General features: G+C 45.7%; 1 pseudogene; it reads left to right on the forward strand.

Moving 5' to 3' along the window:
* Window positions 1-354: 354 nt before the first annotated feature.
* LOC101535430 (ferritin light chain-like) lies at window positions 355-17,692 on the forward strand (annotated as a pseudogene).
* Window positions 17,693-18,716: the final 1,024 nt, after the last annotated feature.

Below are 18,716 nucleotides of genomic sequence, written 5' to 3' on the forward strand. Positions count from 1 at the left end.
CTACAGAAAGCAAACCACATCCTTTTTCAAGGCTCCCCTCCCTACCCAGTCATGCCTGCCTTTCACAATCTTGAAAACTGGTGCACCTTCAAATACCCTGGATTGGGCAGAGGCCACGCTGGTGGGCGGAGGGGGACAGTGGACACTGCCTGGCTGCACATGGGGTTAGGATGAGACCCAGGCCTGGCCCATGTGACAGCAGCTGGGCCAGGTCAGGCCGGTCACTGCAGGCACACATGACTGGCGGCTCCTCACGCCAGTCAGATGGGGTGCCAGTGTCCTTCAGCAAGGAGAGCTCAGCCAGCTGCACCCTGGCCATGGAGATGCTACCTGGGCTCTCATGCCTCCGGCCCCATGGCTGTGCCCACTGAGCTGTGCCCTGGGCCCCGGGTAAGGGGAGTTCTCCAGACCCACATGCTGCTATGGCTGCACCCCTTCTTTGCTTAGGAGCCAGGCACAGACTCACCCATGGATATGACCCAGGTCCGTGAGTGTTTGGGCAGAAGTAAGACAGCTGGTGCACTTGGGTCCCAGTCTCTGGAATCTTGGTGGCCACCCGCCTGTCACTGCCTGGGATGTCAGGGAGGCAGGGGCCTATGGGACAGCAGTTGCTAGAACTGGTAGCCCACTCCGGGTCATGCAGAAATTCCTCTGCTTGTATGGGTGTTTGGGTGGTTTCCAGGTGGCCTTGGCATTTTTACCACTGGCTTCTTGGCCTAGGCTGTATAATTAAAGGAGGAAGTGTGGAGGGATATAGTGGGTACCCTCCCCTCAAAGAATGTCACTGAGGACTTCCTGTCCCCTCACAGGACACTGTCCTGTGTCCCATCAGGTTCCAGTCATTCCTGTGCCCCCTCAGTCTCCAGTATTTGTCCATCTTATAGGACATGTGCTTCAAGTCGGTGTCAGAACATCCTGGATTTCCATTGACTCAAGACCGAATCTTCAAAGAGATGCACTGGAGCCTCTCGTCTACCCCTGAACATTTGTCTACCATGACTCCGCTGTCTCACTGCTAGGAATATATCCAAAGAAAATACACATTTGAGAAAGTGACCTGCAATCCTTATTTATAGCAGCACAGTCTACAATTGCAAAGACATGGAAACCACCCAGATGTAATCAGTTTCTTTATTCCTCTTCTGATGGACATCTAGTCTGCAATATTCAGCCATTAGAAGTAAAATTCTACCATTTGCAGCAAAATGGTCAACTAGAAACCATTATGCTAAGTCAATTCCAAAAGGACAATTATCACATGTTCTCTGATAAAAGGCCACCTTCATGCAAAACACCTGATAGACTCAGCTATATGGAAGCCCCAGCGAAAAAGTAGGGAACCAGCAGAAGTGAGATCTGGAAACCAGCAGACAGTTCCTGGGCCTTTCACCTTCAATTCAGCCAACCCCTATTGCTTCCAGAAAGCAATCTCAGCGACCACGGCTACAGAACTTTCTAATAGCTGGTCCTATGTTTAGGCCTGTTCACTTGAGCTCTGAGTATTGGTCTCCCAGAACATCTGCCTACAGTGCTATGAAGAACCACTGCCTTAGCCACCATAAGCTCAAGTGAGATAACTTGACACCAGCTTCAAAGGATATCCCCCCTGCTTCTAGCGGACATGTGGGCCAGTCAAATCCAAACTGCCCAGTGCTATAACCAGAGGCATCCAGACTTCAAATGAGGACAAAGTTAACATCACACTGTATACAGTTGATTCCAACACCTTCAGAACTACAGATTCTTGCCCTCTAGGTTTCTGGTTTGTCACTTAACTAGGTAGTGTTTTCAAAAAGCTCTCAAGAAAACCCCAAGATGCTTTGGATTACATGATGGGTAACTGGCAACACCTCTGCTACTGCAACCTTGTTCAAGCTGTACTTTAATTCCTTAGAGTTGCCTAAAGGCTGATAGCTAACCACTCATTTCCCTCATATGGGCTAAAGGATAGATTCATCCTAACACCAAGGGCCCATCAAAATCCAGCCACAAACTGGTGATCAGCAAGATTTATGGAGATAAGCAGAAGAACTGTCTGCACATAAATGCATTACAACGAATTTCATGCCAAATCCTGACAAATGGAGTCAGGAAAGATTGCTTAATGAGTCTGGGCTTTCAACTTGGCTAGTGACAAACCATCACCAGGACAATGACTGGCAAGGAGATGGCCAGTTAGACTTCCTGGACAGGCTAAGTAGCAGGAAACATCCTACCACAACTTCTGGGACTAGTTTTACTGAGTGACAGTAGCCATACTGTCAGATTTCATGCAACGGGTGCCTGTGAGCTTTCAAAACAGTCCATAGTTATACTCTTGCCCCAGTGCAAACCTAGGTTTCCCTTTGCACTTCTAACATACTAGAGACCACCCCTATCAGAGTACTGACATCCCACCTTGCAGTCCTGTCATTTCTCAGAAGCAAGCTGTTTGGTGTAGAGATTTCACTTGGACACTAGCAGGGGTGCCAAGATTATGCCCTTTTTCTGGGGGTCATACCTTTCAGGCAGCAGTGGGACAAGTGCAGAAGCATAGCCAGGCAAGTACATAGAGCTGCAGAAATATGTTACCAGGTTGGATATTTCATATTCTTTCCTAGTTGCTTTGTACTGTAAGGGAAAGAACTGAAGTGTCACTGATTTCTAGTGGAGACTGTGTAATGTCGATGCAAACACAGTGGGAGAAGAGTGCCACCACTCTGACAGCGATGGAGGAAGCAATCCAGAATGGACTCAGGTCATTTGGCAATGGCAGCTTGCAATGTTTTGTTTCCAATAGCATCAAGGCTAGAAGATTAGTGTGTATCTCCCATCCTTTGGCATATGTGTTCACATAAAGCTCACTACCCACCATATACAACTATTGTCCTACTGGCAACAGAAATTTGAGTTTCTCAGAACATCTGGCATGCTACTTTGCTCTTCTGCATGACATTCAGCGGGAGTGAAGAGTCATGCATCCCTCTTCCATGCAGTGTCAACAGGGTAAGTTCAGCATCCTGTGACCAGAGAATTTTACTTAGCACTAACCAAAAGTCACAACATGTACTTCACATATGCTATTGCATCTAGGAAGTCTAGTAGACCGGTGCAGAAGTGTGGACATTCTAGAGACAAGTATCTGTAGAAGCTCCACCTTAGAGTAACTACATATATATCCAGATAGCCAACTGAATTCAAACTCGAGTTGCTGGGGTATCATGTAAACTTGTGGATGAGCCAAGACTTGAGCTAGAGCTTCCAGACTAGTTCAACTTCACAGAAGCAAGTTCAACCAAGTAAAGCAATCTGTACAAAGTCAGTGACAAGCATCTGAGCACCACAATGAGCTTTCCTAGAATTGTTGGCCAAGGTGAGAATTTCTAATCAAACCAGACATTGGAAATATCCATGAGGACAAGATCATTGCATCCCACTTGACTTCTTGCTAGAGCAGATGGATCTGAGTTCCGTGTTGTCTGACAGGCATATAATCCCAGCACAGCTGCATTTTTCCTTTCTAGTAGGTCCTGCCCAAGGGCCTTTGCTAATATAATGCTACCTAATATGGGAATGAAGTCAGTTTATGCAGATGGTGATTCAAGTTAGAAATAATGCCAAGAATGGAGTGCTTAGTGACTAAGAAACTTCACATACAAGAGCATGCCTTTGCTGACACAAAGACCCTCTCATTAGGTCCTCTGGAATGGGCACAAAACAGGAGAAACATTCAACTTCTGAGGCGATGCTATCCTGTTCCAAAGGATAGGCATCATCTCGGTCATAAGGAATGTGGACGCCATCCACCATCTTTAGTTTCTTCTGTCCAGTTATAGAGCACAAGGCCATCAGGTAACGACCCCAATTGCTTCCCAGGAGCAAGTCCACTTAAGAGGGTCACCTACTTCAAAAACATTCAGAAGACATGGAATAAGTTCAAAGAGCCCCATCAACACGAGGTTCTCCTTCAGGGGAGGCAGCCAAGGTGATGACACTCTGGATTCATTTGCCTTATGAAGTTCACTTTAGGAGCCTGCAGGCAGCCAGATGATATACATTACCATGAACATAAGGCCAGATTCATAGGGCTGGGGTAAAGATGGACTCACTGGATCTTCATCCTCAAAATCATTACAAGAAAAAGTTAGGATGGTGACTGTAGCATCCAGGTCTGTTATTTCCAAGCAGATCTGACATTACAGCCTTGGTCATGGACAAAGATTGGTTGTAATCCATTGTCTAAGCACATTGGACAGCAGGAAACTGAGTCACAGTGCAGGACAACCCAATGATAAAGAGCATTCACACTGGGTGGGGTGGACTACTCTAAACATAGCACAAGGCCACATTAATGTAACCTGACCAGAACACATGGTCCAGCTTCTGCACCCACTACATAGAGTAGTTTAGATGGGCACAGACACCTTATGAACATGTGTTTAACCAAAATATGGGCAAGGAAAGTACAGCCTTAAAGACGCCTCACAATGGCCATATCTAAAGACAAATTCATCCTTTAGTCTTAAAATATACGCTACATGCCAATATCTTGGATGGTGATCAATTCTTCCAATAATATCTACAGAGCTATGCTTGATGCCTCCACAGGACATGCCCTGAAGTTGTAGGACCTCTCCTCAGAGAGCCCAAGTACACAACCACCACAAAGCCTCAGTGGCAGAGAGCAAGGCCCACAGGGTGGACAGACCTTCAATGTCCTAGCAGAATACACAAGTTCTGAAACAATGTAAGGAAGGTTGTATGATGTGTACACAAGCTAACCTTTGTTTAGCCACCCACATGCTTCCAAATAGGGCTTCACTTGCATCATGGTGCACTTGGTCTTAACTTGTTCAGGACTAACAAGTCTCAGGCCCTTTAAAGTATCAGTCTGTAAAGGATTAGAACATCCTCTATGCTGGCAAGATGGTTATTAACCCTTTTCCCTTTCAGGTCCAGTACATTTAAGAGCACGCATTTCTTACAGGAGATCGTGCTTGGTGCCTACACAGGACTTGTGTCCAAGTTCTGTCAGGTCTGCATGCAGGTCTGCGTCCCACAGGTGAAACTGAACTGCACTGGTCAACATGCCCTGAAGTTGTAGGACCATGCTTGTAAAAGACATTATCGGCGTAGGTTCCTACTTCCTAAAAAGGACTCCAAAAGCAATAGAAATCAAGACCAGAATAAACAAATGGGACCTCAAATGAAGAAGCTTCTGTACAGCAAAAGAAACAATCAAAGTAAAAAAGCAGCCCACAGAATGGGAGAAGATCTTTGGGCACTATGTAGGTGATAGAGGGCTAATCTCCAGAATATACGAAGAACTACGAAACAGCCAAAACACCAAAACAAACAAGCCACTCAAGAAATGGGCACGGGAAATGGGCAGACACTTCACAAAGGAACAAACCCAAATGGCAAATAAACATATGAAAAAATGCTCAAGTTCCCTGGCAATAAGGGAAATCCAAATTAAAACATCAATGAGGTACCACCTAACGCCAGTAAGACTGGCCCACATGAATAAAAGCACCAATAACACTTGTTGGCGAGGTTGTGGGGAAAAAGGAACCCTACTCCACTGCTGGTGGGGCTGCAGGCTGGTACAGCCTCTATGGAAATCAGTATGGAGAACATTCAAACAACTCAAATTCAACATACCGTATGATCCGGCAATAGCACTCCTAGGAATATATCCAGAACACTTGTTTTATCAGAAACCAACATGCACTCCTATGTTCATAGCAGCACAATCAGTAATTGCAAAAACATGGAAGCAGCCAAAATGCCCATCAGCACAGAATTGGATAAGTTATGGTTCATCCACTCCATGGAATACTACTCAGCTATTAAAAAAAACAAAATGCAGCTTTTTGTGGCCAAATGGGCCAAACTGGAAACCATAATGCTAAGGGAAATGAGCCAATCCCAAAAGGTTAAATACCACGTTTGCCTTAGTTTAAGATGACACGATGTTATGTATAACATGTTATGTATGTTATGTTGTGTATAAACTAAAATTGAAATGTCAATGAGGTGGTCACAGAAGGTGGTTAAGAACTCGCATTTACTTTTAACATATTGGTTACTCATTACTATGTCAATTAATTCCATAATGATGTAAATTTTTGCTGATGGTATGTTGGAGCTTTCAATTGACTGGGATGATACTCTGCTGGCTCTGTCTTCAGACCAGAGAGGGTATACCTAAGAAGCCGTTGAACTTGACTGGACAATAAGATGCTGGACTCTATGTTTGGTATACGCTTGCAATGGGGGAATCTCAACTGAACTTGAGCTGTGGTTATGCAATAAGGTGGAGGAATCCACCATGGTGGGAGGGTTTGGGGAGGGGTGGGGAGAACCCAAGTACCTATGAAACTGTGTTACATAATACAATGTAATTAGTGAATTAAAAATAAATTTAAAAAAGACATTATCAACACGGGGTGAAGATGCCTTCTTTCCACATCAAGTTCAAGGTATCATAATCAAATGTCGACACTCTAAATCACATCTATTTTCCAAAAGCGATGGAAATGTGTTGCTCAAAGCACCAAACTCCCTGGAAAGCTAAAGGGGTAGCTGTCTTCAATACCAGCATCAAGTCCTAGATAAGCTTCCAAGAGAACTCAGAACCCCAGGAGGACACCCAGAACTGAAGAAAAGCCTCAAGGTTTTCCACCTCCACTGCCCTCTAGCACTCAGTTGCTAATCCCATGATTCTTTTTAATCCAATAGTAATGCTAGTTCCCATGAACCTCTGCCACACTCGAGACCTGATGGACCCCCAAGAGTTGAATCGCAGTTACATGTAAAGAAGCTTCTGTAGACCCTAAAGAGGCAGCTAAGCAGACAACATGTAGGCCAGCACTGGTGATACCATGGGAAAAAAAATTAGTCCACTTTTCAGGCAAGCGACTATAGCATTTCAGATGGCCTGATAGCTCACATGGCTGGAGTACTGCTCTGGAGGTGGCTACATCCAGAAGGCATGACAGGACTCACTGTTCCTGTGTCCAGTGAAGACCATTCCAAGGATTGACATCCCACAACATTGTCTTATCAGCATGAGAGCCTGTTCTGAGTTTCAACGTAAGCCATCTTCAAGGCAGTTCAGGAGGAATCCCTAGATAATATTCCTGGTGTGGCAGCTTAAAGCTGTAACATTCCATTCATCCCAAACTTGTTCTTGTGAGCAGTTGGTCTGAGATGGAAGCTTACTAGGAGTATGGCACGATTTTCATGGGCATCTCAAGTTTGACAGGACACAGGATGTAAAAGGAACCCCTAAGAATAGCATGAAAAGATTGCATCTACTACTGCTGAGAGCATAGTTGGGTTGAAGACCATTTGATCTGGAATATGAAAGCTTCTTTGAGAAAACTCCATGTGCTAAACATTGCCTTCCTTAACAAAGCTGAGCTGTTCTTCTTGAAGCAGGATCAGACTTTTCTGCCTAATCAACAGACAGAAGCATTTGAACTTTAGCCTCTAAGACTGAAACTTCAACGTAGCAAAGTAGAATGGCGGTACATGGTGAGAGATTACACTTAAGTGACAGCAAAGGATACATAGGTTAGGACCATTTGCTACAGAAAAGTCTAGATAAAGGCCAAATAGCAGAAGGCGCTGGGGCTGAACTTCAGGAGCCAGCTTTCTTGTTCCAGGACCCACCACACAGGATACTGCAAGCACCTCCTCACTGAAGCACACCATGCAACAGCATCATTGTCAAACTTATCTCTGCTAATCAAGAACAGTTTAGAACGTCAAGGTGAACAGGACAGCTTGTGTTACCTCCAATACTAGGTCTGGGACAGCAAGGCATCCAGTTGCCATGATGATTATTGCATGTATGCACATCTCCCATAGCAAAAAGGAAGTCCTCATTTAGGCCCCAGCATATGCACTTCCCACAAAGTTTCTTCATGCTGTCCGATATTTCTTTACCAAGTTATTGCTAAGGACATCAGTCAAAGTAGCATAGCACACTACCCCCAAATTGAGAATCTAACAAGTTCAGCAGCCTACAGTGTAAGGGCCGAGTTGTCTTCCCTGCAATGCTACAAGTCATTAAACTTCTGTTAAGTCATTCCAGACTTGCCTATGGGTAAATCTACAACAGTGATGAGCTTACCATATAGCCACAGATGTTATACATGCCAGCAATTGAACCATTTAAGATACTAAACATACTGTTCTTCTGGAGGGAGTAGGCCTAACTACAGGTGATGAATCTGAAAGTAATTCAAGTTAGATTACTTTGATACCTAGATAGTACCAAGTAGTCCATATTTAGGGATTCTAGATCTACAAGTTCATGGAAAGCAAATTCCTTCTGTAATATATTCAACTGTACCAAGTCAGTACCAACAAATATCTGTAGGCATTAATACCAGCCTCAATTTGACTAGGATTATCAACCATGGAGTCCAGGAAACTTGGGACACCTGCCAAGACAGCATGTTCATCTCTGCCATATACCATGCCTTCAAGATAAGGGAGATGCTTGAGTCAATTTACATGACCCATCCATCATGTGATTTTCTAAAACTTCAGAATGTATTCTAGTACCAACTCATTTTCATTATACAGTGCGGGATTACCAGCTCCCACTAAAGATTTCTGGACGAAGCCAAGCTGATGGTACATAGGCTCTTCAGGATGGACAGGCAGTGGAGTGGGGAGACAAGCTGTTCACGCCTACAAGAAGTGCAGAGGCTTCACATAAGGCCCACCTATTAACTACAGGTAAGGAGATGCTTCCTCTGCTAAGTCCATGTAAATCAAGTACATGGTATTCAACTTATTCTACCAAAGTCCACTATTGAAAGAGTTTCCCATTGTGTTTTTAGAGCCTGGGGTTCAATGATCTCCTTTGCATTCATTAGAACATGTATCAGCTTCTCTGGTACAAGTCCCGTCATGGATTTGCTCCACCAAGTGATACAAGCATGGTAGTTTTGTAAGGTTACTCCTTATGTGTCTAGCTGTGAGGCCATCTTGGCTCTCCAAATTCTAAGCATTCAAAGCTCAACTAAGTAATTGTTGCTGAGGGTATGTTGGAGCTTTTAGTTGATCGGGATGATACTCTGCTGGTTCTGCCCTCGGACCAGACAGGGTCTCCCCAAGAAGCCGAGGAACTTGACTGGACTATAAGATGTTGGACTCTATGTTTAGTTTATGCTTTCAAAGAGGGAATCTCAACTGAACTCGAACTGCGGTTACGCAACAAGGTGGAGTAATCCACCGTTGGGGGAGGGGTGGGGAGAATCCCAGTACTTATGAAACTGTATCACATAATACAATGTAATCAATGAATTAAAAAAAAGCTCAACTAAGGATTCTGCCTGAAACTCAACATCTAAGTCTGTCAGTCTCAAAACTGCTTTGCACTCATTACAGTCATTTAAGACCACTGGAAAACGAGATTTAGAAGTTTGAGAGGTAGAAGTTGACTGTTGGCTCTCCAAAGTCATGGTGGTTTGTGATAAGTATGCCAGAACAGTCTAGGCCTCAAGTCAGAAAGGAAGCTCACGTAAGGTGCTAAAGTCCCAGTCCTTGCCCGAGAAAGCATGGGAGCCAAGCAGCTCTTCCTAAGCATGTTCTGTCAGCATCCAGTTAGCTGGTTCTCTCCGCCCCCCTTCCCAGCACACTTTCATCACATAACTGTGCTCAGCAGTTCCAAATAAGGTTCAAAATCCACCTCAGTCACTAAGTAGAATTCAAATATGATAATGTTACCCAGGGACCTCATCACATCTGAGATTATAGAACAAGTTCTTGATTTTTTCAGTAGGAATTAGTACAACTTCTCCACTTAAGAATTGGCCATGATACAAAAGTTAAGAAACCCAGGTATGTCCATTTCATTCTTCGGGGGGTAATGATACCCTCTCATCATAAGTTCCATTGTCTTGTCACCATCCTTCAGCCAGAGACTACACAGCTGTGTGCTTCCCAGTTACATCCTTTGCCAAGTGGTTACCCGGACACCACCTAACACATGGGAGACCTATGCCTTCTCTCCTGAAGAGAATTAGGATTGCCTTAGGTTTAAACTCAATCCTCGAGGATTGATGTTTGCGAGATTAAGTAGACTCTTGTGTCGCCTCTGTATCATCCTATGAGGGAGAATCAGCCTTCACATGAAAACTCAGCCAAGTGAGGACCTAATCGTACACTCTGTGGACATCAACTTCTGTTAACACTGATCTCTGCCAACAATGCATGAGGTCTGTTAGTATGCCAAAGAAAATGTTATTGGCAGCACATTCAGAGCTGACGCTTAGGCAATCAGCGCTCTTGATAACCTGGTGTCAGAATGCTAAAGAATCAGACTTGATAGCCTGTTACATTTCAGGTGCTCTTAAAATGTCTTAGAGAACGTTACTTCCAGGTTCAAGTTGAAAGCCTCTCGACTCTTGGAGAAACTGCAGTTAGTAGGCTCCTGTGAACTGTAGTAACAGCATGTCACTCACGCCTGAGATTAATCTAGGCCATTTTCTAGACTAGAAAGCCTCAAGTTATAGGGAATTGCGCATCTGGCCTGGGCCTCCTTGTGCATTCTTGCTCATATGGTCAGAAGGCCCGTGGTGGAAAATGCATGTGTGGGTATCTGCAGGATTCAGTAAAGACCTACTGAAGATACAAAATTCTAGCCTGAGGTTTTGCCTCCACAAGAAGGCCAATCCGTTTGGGAATCAGTGCCAGGAATGCTGCTGGTCTTTAGAGACTGAGGTCTTGGTCCATCAAGCAAGTTGCTATTGACCTACCTCACATCAACTGGCTGCTTTAACACAAGGATCCAGTGGGCAAGATTTAGGATCTAGTAATGCAGAGTGTTAACCAATGATTCCCACATTGTAGGTTCAGGTGGGCATCCTCTCCAATCTTTTGAACAGCCAACTCATCACTTGTGGCTTCAAGAGATGATCCTTACAAATGCCTGGAGGAACCAAGTCCTGGTTTATACCTGGAAACGGATTTCTGCAACAAGTTGGCTCTTGTGAGGGCATCTTTACTGAGGTAGAAGTTACCCTGATCTATGTCATACTCAGCCATCACATGAAGGATTAGGGGTAGATACCCAGCCGTGTACACCAGAAAGCTTAATAACTTACTGGCTAGAGCATGAAGACCGCAGCTGACCAGAAAGCCAAGGAACGCAGAAAGCCCTGTGGGGTTGGGCGCAAACCAATATAGATTACACTGTAAGTCACAGCTTAGCATAGACCATGGTATGATGCCCACAACGAAGATGTGATCTACAGAAGTCAACCAATGTTTCCAAAAAATGGGCCTGAACACTAGCTTATCTTTGTGTCTACTGCCAACACATCCTAATCAGACTTCAAATCCTCCATAAGGTTTCCTCTGGTAAAACAGGTTGATTGTGAGTACATTTGGCTGAACTCTGGACAAGCCATTCGATTCTGTGACGTGGATACACCGAGGTCAGTACCTGTTTACTACATACCACCCGATGTTAAGTAACCAGGAACATTCGTCTGCAATAAAAAGGCTCCCTGGCATGGTACAACTCAATTGCCACCCATAACCCAGGAATTGACTGCCAGACACAAGATGGAAATGACCACTCCAAGTGCTAAGTACAAGCAGGAATTAAACCAGAGGGAGCACCAGGGGAGACCAGAAATGTGTTATCATTCCCCATCCCAAGGCAGTACTGGAGCTGCTGGGGTGAAAGACAGGTCACCCCTCCCCCCAGCCCTAGCCAATGGTCAAGTCAGGAGTACAAATTCTAGCCGTAGCATTCTGACATGGGGCAACTTAGACATTCTAGAACTCCTCGCTAGACTCCAGGTTTCAGTTTTGGATTCAAGTCCGATTTCTTTGCCATTTGTACACAACTTAGTCTGATCACTAAACAGTAAGCTCTTGTTTACAATCCTAACTCAGCCACATCCTTCCCAGACAACACCATACAGCTACCATGAAGCAACAGTGACTGGATAAACTGGTCCGTGGGATGGAGTCATCTGTGACGGCTTTCTAGAATCCACCCGAGTCCACCACCCTCAAAGGTTTGCTAACAAAGCGTCCAATTCATTAGCACATTGTATCTTGTGCATTGGGAAACAATGGTTCAAAGAATCTAGGAGGCCTCCACCCTATTCCCCTCATTATACAAAATGGATTTGTGCCTTTTAGCAACAGGCTGAAGTCTAGGTGGTTTAGAAGTTCTAGTTTAAAATTCTATCAGGGAACTGGAATGGTGCAGCTACATGCAAACAGTGGGACACAGGCGATTCGCTCAGCCCTTTGTGCTTCTGCTGCCTGTGTTTAAGGGTAACAGGCATTCACAGCTGATATGCTTAGTAACAAAGGCCATCAAGGCTTCAGTCTTCCTAAGCATGGCAAGTATTGGCCTTCAAAACAAATTAAGTCCTTGTGCTTGGTAGACTCTCGACACTGGTTTAAGATTTGGTGCTGAAAGGGAACAGTGCAAGGACATAATGCTCGTTATCGTAGACCTGATGAACAGCAGCTGAAAGATTTTTGGAGCTTGCAGCTTCCAAGTACATGTGCCACTTGGCTCATGTGCCCCTTCACAAAGTGAACAGACTACATAGCCCATCTTCAAGATACTCTCAGACAAAAAAAAAGTGAAGCCTTTCCTCTTTCACGACCACACCACTTGCTTTTGAACACTGCTGTGCACAGAACTGCATTGATAGTAGAAGCAAAGAGATCAGCTTTACTTGTTGTGGGCTAAGGAGTTGGTTAGCACTCGCTAAGCTGAGCACTACAGGCAATGGGCTTGGGGCTGAAAGCACCTGGTCTGATGGAACTCGGCTGTATCCAATATTGAGAGTGTGGGCTAAAGCATAAACAAGAAGTGAGAGGTCAAGAGTGGAGGCAATAAAAGCAGGCCTCGAGAGAGGCCGGAGAGAGACATTTTCCACCATCTCTGGTCTCCGTGTCGGTGTCTCATCCCCAGATCCTTCTTCGTGCCATGTTACCAGCCTAGCCGGCCGCAACATTTACTGAAGCAGTCTCACGCAGCTTTATCACCTGACTGTTCTAACCTGGCAGCTCTATACTGTCAGCTGAAGCCCTCTTGCCTCTCCCAGCATCCATAGTACTCTACTCCTGACCGGACTACAGCATACACATTTCCTATAAGCAAGGACTTGGGCAGTTTCCAGACACCAAGCCCAGAAGTCCTAAATCTTGGCAGACTATGAAGAATGTCAGGAGCACAAGCAATGAGTATGAGGTGTCTTGTGTCTGAGGGACTCACTACCAAGTCTCAGTGGTTCCATCTTTTACTTCAATGCCCAAGCACAATCCATTGAGTCAGTCTGATTCATATTGCTTGCTCAACCCAGGCTAAAATCCTCATGGACATCTTTTTCTGATAACATCATTTCATTGCCAAGGACACTCAAATGTACAAACTTCAAGGACAAAGCAAGCAGTAGTGTTTATTCCTGCATGTAGTTCCTGGGATCTCTACTTCCCCTCCTTGCTCTCAGCTTTCCACATGGTCACAACCAAGCTCCCATTGACCAGCTGGACTCCACTTATCCGATTTGCAAGTATCACATGTGTGGAAGTTATCCTCTGACAATCTTTACATAGCTAGGGCAAAAAGGTTCAAGGGCTACAGGAAAGCGGGTAAGACTTATTTCTACATTGTCATGTATCTGGGGTAAAGAGAGAAAGGGAGAAGTCCCACCCAGTTTCCCACCCATCCCAGGTCCCTGATGTGGGGCATGCTTTGAGGGTCTTGCTCAAGTGGTTTTAGTAGTTCAACAGTTATGAATTGCTGTCAGTCTCGCCATTTCAAGCACAATGAGGTCGCTGAATAATCCACCAACAGTCCATCTTAGAGTCTCCGTTTGCCCAGGGAAGTCATCCTCTTAAGTCACCACACCATCTACATGTCTGGATCCGGGAGTGTTGAGTTGACATGGGCTATCAATACATAGACAAGCCGGCCACACCATCTAGGCCTGGTGCTTTTCCTTATACCTGCCGTGGCTGCGTGCTCCAACTCAGATGTTCATAGTCATAACTCCAGAAATCCTGACTCGCATTTCACCTGGGGACTGCAGAGAATTGTCCCTGTGATGACAACTTGAATAGGCAGGAATACGATGAAGTCAAATTTAAGTCAGTTTCCCTCTCCCCAGATCCCTCAGGGTACAGAGAATGACAGCGCAAGCTGGGAAAACACTTTAAGTGAACAAGTACCCGGCTTATGGGAATTGCAAAGCCCTGACAGAAAGGCTTGACTTCAGTGAGCACAGGTACACTTCTGATTCCAAGAATACCTGGCAAGATACTTGCTTTAACTCCATTGATTCACGCAGCAGTTACCAGGGTGAGAGAGATGGGAACCAGCATTTCTGCAGTCCCCCTATCCAATCAATAACCCAGAGAGAACGCCTTTGGAAGACAGATTTTGCTCTACTACCATTGGACTTGAAAAGTTCCCTAGATGATCAGAACCTGGTTCAGCAGCTGAGGTTTGTCTACGAGAAGCAGCTAAAAAAACTCAGCCCTTAAGTCACAGCTTATGCTTCCCAGTGTACAGCACAACTTATTTCAGATTTAGCAAGCCAGGCCAGCCCCCACGATGCAGGGTCGCTCCTTGAAAACAAGCAACACGAACTGTACCAACATCCACGCTTGCGTTGTCAGGAGACTTGCAAGTGGGTTTGGATCAAAGGCAGCATTTCTGTACCCAGAGATGCAGGTCACAGCGACCATCAATAGGGTGCACTGGTATTTCATCACCCAAGCAGTTCAGATGTGAAACCAGAGGTTCGCACAAGCACTCAGCTGCACAGTAAGGCACACGGGAATGTGTGCAGAGGCCATGAGCTGTTTTGCAGTGTTAAGATTCACGACAGGATACAGCTTAGGCTCAAGCCAACAAGGTTCACTTCTGTAGAAATGGGCTTGGCATCTCCACAGAATCCTACTCCAAGGTCATAGAAAAACATGCCCAGAGCTCCACCGTCCCAAGACAGCTGAGGCTAGTTAAGTGCAAGATGCCGCTAGCATCTGGTAGTCCAGGGATGCCAAGCTTTCTGCAGCACAGTTGCCTCAGGTATGGATCACCCAGCTGTAATACACTGATGAGGCAGAACAGCACACTTGACAGTAACCAGTCAGACCTTGAGGGCTTCTAGCAGGTTTAGTATCTGCACCATTCTTTACACTGAAGAAGCCCCACTCGTTTCTAATGGTTACATAGAACTGATGTGGTGCTGTCCTTCACCTATCAAAGGTCCAAGTCTCCACCTGGAACATGCCTGTTTGTGCCCATCATTGTTAGCTTCTTTGTGCTGCAGGCTGCCTTGAAGCCTCAGCACTGCTTATAATGCAAGGATATAGTGAGTGTTGACATGGTTAACAGTAAAATCAGCCCATGTCCTGATGACCTGCCTTGACAAAGACATGACAAGGCCTCACAGGAAGAGTAAGACAATAAAAGGCAATTCAGGTACTATGGTCACAGCTGCTCAGATGCTTGTCCCAGCAAGCATTCTGAAGCCCTGGGACCAACATTTCCAACTGTTGGCCTACCCATGAAAGCTAGCCCCAGAGCTCCTTGACTTCAATCACCTTCCCATCTCTTCTCCAGTTTACAGCCTCCCAGACCATTTGTTGGCCATCTCTTCAGTTTTTGGAGTCAACTCCGTGATTACTGACTAATCACGACCTTTCAGGTTCAGATTCATGAAAACCATTCCACCGAGGTGGAGACGGCCACCAACTGCTGGTCAATTTGTACCTGCGGGCCTCCTACACCTGCTTCTCTGGGGTATTCTGACCGTGACCATGTGGGCTCTGGAGGGCGTGGGCCACTTCTGTGAGCTGGTGGATGAACAGGGTGCTGAGCATCTTTTGAAGATGCAAAAGAAACGTGACAGCCACACTCTTCCAGGATGTGCAGAAGCCATCCCACGACGAATGGGGCGAAACCTGAGACGCCTTGGAACCTGCCTTGGACCTGAAGAACCTGAACCAGACCCTCTTGGAACTTCATACCCTGGGTTCTGTCCATACAGACCCTTATCTGACTTCCTGGAGAAACACTTCCTAGACAAGGTAGTCAGACTCCTGAAGATGGGCAGCCGCCTCAGTGTCTGCGGTGTCACCAGCCCCCAGGGAGCCAAGCTGGCCTGGGCGAGTACCTCTTGGGCTTCAGGGTGAGCCTTTCGAAGGGTGGCTGAGCCCAGCAGCCATGGAGGGGGGCTCCCCTGCATCTCCTGGTATCTCCAGCCACTAAGGCAGCTTAACAGCCCCCAGAGCCCTCTTCAACCATGGACCAAATGGGAAGTAAGCTTTTTCCTGCAACTTAGAAGTGAGCCCCACGTACACTTATTACTGTGCAATTTCTGCAGCTTTGAATTGTTAGGTTCTAGATGTAAGTGTTGTAGCAGAGTAGACATGAGTCTGAGGGACTTTCAAAAGGTGAAATTGTATGGTACTGGTAGACAAATTCATGCAAATTCCTGTAACCAAACACAGGTCATGACTAAGGAAACCCAAGGATACCAGAACTGTTAACTTCAACATGTGCTGCACAAGCCTGGGAATAGTCTGAGCTCAGAGTCACATCAGCTGTTGCCATGACAACTGCCAATCAGGCTTCACACTTCATTAATGCAATCCCTCAAAGTTTAGCATCATTGTTCTTAATATGTTAGCTACCTGGATACCCTGTGGCTGACTAGACACATGAGCTGCTTGCTGTGGGTATGCAACTTGAGCAGTATTAGACTCCAATCACGCCCAACGATGAAGAACTGAAGGTCACATGGCACCGATACTGTTATGACTCCCTTTGAACATGTTGCTGTACTTAATATTCAGACTCATCTGGTGAAAGAACATTTGTCTAATGATTCACCTGTCCCAGCCCAGAGGCAGGCAGCTGAGAAGTGTCCCTTTTGGTATTTCACATGTATTTAAGGGTCCACCCCACAAAGAGCCTCTTAGGTCCCATTATCCTGGATTAGCCAGCATAGAATGCTTCAACCCCAGCCTGACCCATGCCCCCATCGGCCTTTGTATACCCGTTACCTTGTAGATCTGTTGTCTACCTAAAGTACACCTGAGGTCAACACTGTGGTTTTATGTTCTTTGGTCTACCTGAGCTGATGTCTCAAGTGTACATCAGGAATTTCTTATTCCATTAATTTCATCTGGTTTCAAGCAGACACTTGAAGGTTTGAAGGAATGACTGCAGACTAGCCAGCATCAGCTCAAAAAGGATATTCAACACTTCAGTCTGCGATTTCCCAAGCATCATCAGAAATCCAAGTTGTATCAGGTCTATGGCTATTTGAGTAGCGTTCAAGCTGCCTACAGGTAACCACAGCAACAGGGAAGGTATATTTTACTTCTGCCCAAACATCACCCTACAGATCATGAAAGCCATTCAGATTCAGATTCTGCCAGCCCACATAGAGTTGGTAACTGGAAGCTACCAGTCGTAGGATGTGATAGGATGCAAATGGATTTCCCATGAAGGCAGTTACCAGAACCCTTGGCGACTACGAACAATTGCCTCAGTCTGTTCTGAGAGGGATCTTCCCTAGCCTCTGACCAAAGTCATTCAAACCCTCTCCACTTTCTGAAGTGAAGCCAATGGTACATGTCCTCTAGCCTCCTGTTAGCGCCCACCCATTGGCAGAACTGCTACAGCATGTCCTGTTTTTGAAGAGCCAGCTCAGTTGTCCCTCCACCTGAAGTTATCCCTTCCCAAACTTACTGTGCAGGGAACTTGGAGCTGTCATTAATCTACGTGGGTGCTAACAGTATCAGGAAGGGGTTAGAGGCTTCTGAACAAGTTCTGCAATGCACAGCATTCTCAAAGGAATTATGCAGCCTAAGAACAGTATTTAGGTTGAAAAGTAAACCATCAGACTCAGCCTTTGCCATCTGTCCAGTAGCATAGTTCAGACTGGAGTTCTGTTTTATGAAAAAGGCCAATCTTAACTGGTGGGACTTATTACCCCAGACCACTACTCCAGCTTTCCCCAAAGTCCCTCTGCTGTGCTTGTTGCGTTCAGGTGTGTACTCACTGATTTTAGCTTCTCATCTTTGGGACATGCCAAAAACATCTTTTGGCATCAAGAGATCTGATTAAGAGGTAAACCTGCCGACACACCGGAAGCCAGACTACATCAGTGCTGGACTCAGACCCCAGGAACCCAAGGCTCTGATCACATTCAGCTGTGTATTCATGCCTCAGAGGCAGATCTGTGCCGGAAGGGCCTTCATGAATTCCAAATGAACTTCAGGTAGACCAGGGTAATTACGTAACTCAGGCCTTAGCTTCTGCAAAAACTGAAGAACTGGGTTCTGACACTAATGTGCCTGACTGCTGGGGTCCGTGCAGTGGGTGTGGATGGCACGAAGGTGTGAAGAGAACAGCTCCCCTGCTTGGCAGGGCCCGGCGGATTTCTGACTACCTTGATGCAGTCTCACCACCTTTTTGCATGGAAACTCAAGCACCCCGCTAAGAATTCTGTAATCTACTGAGGCATTGTTTGCCCCTGTGAGATGGCTTTTGCCACCAACGTGAGCTTGAGAGTTAATGTTACTGATAATGTCTTGGTGAGTGGGCCTTTAACTACACACAGGAGTACAATCAAACCCATGCCATTTCTGGACACCTTATTGTGTACCTACCCATTGCCCTGAAATCGGGCCCAGACATATAGCATGCCTTCTGGGAAATG

The sequence above is a fragment of the Ochotona princeps genome, chromosome 11 (assembly GCF_030435755.1).
Source record: "Ochotona princeps isolate mOchPri1 chromosome 11, mOchPri1.hap1, whole genome shotgun sequence".
Classification (NCBI taxonomy): domain Eukaryota; kingdom Metazoa; phylum Chordata; class Mammalia; order Lagomorpha; family Ochotonidae; genus Ochotona; species Ochotona princeps.